Below are 654 nucleotides of genomic sequence, written 5' to 3' on the forward strand. Positions count from 1 at the left end.
AAGAGAGGCCCATTGGACTTGCAAACTTTATATGCCCCAATATAGGGGAATGCCAGGGCCAAAAGAATGGGAATGGGTGGGTAGGGAAGTGGGGAGCGCTATGGGGGACTTTTGGGATAGCATTGGAAATGTAATTGAGGAAAATATGTAATAAAAAATATTAAAAATTAAAAAAAAACATCTTGAGTGGTTTCTTGTATATAGATGGCCCTCAATTTATATTATAGAACAGTGTATCCTTGTAGAGAAAATGAACCAAAATGTAGATTGAAACCTTTCCTTTGAGTAGATTGAAAAACTTTTTTCCTATTTATTTATTTATTTATTTATACACTCCAGATTTTATTCTCCTCTTGGTCCACCCTCCAACTGTTCCACATCCCCTTCTTTCCCAACCCCTGTCTCCACGAGGATTGTCCCTCGCACCCACCCCACCCCGCCAGACCTCTAAACTCCCTGGGACCTCCAGTCTCTTGAGGGTTAGGTATATCTTCTCTGACTGAGTCCAGACCTGGCTGTCCTCTACTGTATATGTGTTGGAGGCCTCATATCAGCTAGTGTATGCTGTCTGTTTGGTGATCCAGTATGTGAGAGATCTGGGGGTCTAGGTTAATTGAGACTGCTGGTCCTCCTAGAGGGTTGCCCTTCTCCTCT

Source organism: Mus caroli, chromosome 3, assembly GCF_900094665.2.
Source record: "Mus caroli chromosome 3, CAROLI_EIJ_v1.1, whole genome shotgun sequence".
NCBI classification, from domain to species: domain Eukaryota; kingdom Metazoa; phylum Chordata; class Mammalia; order Rodentia; family Muridae; genus Mus; species Mus caroli.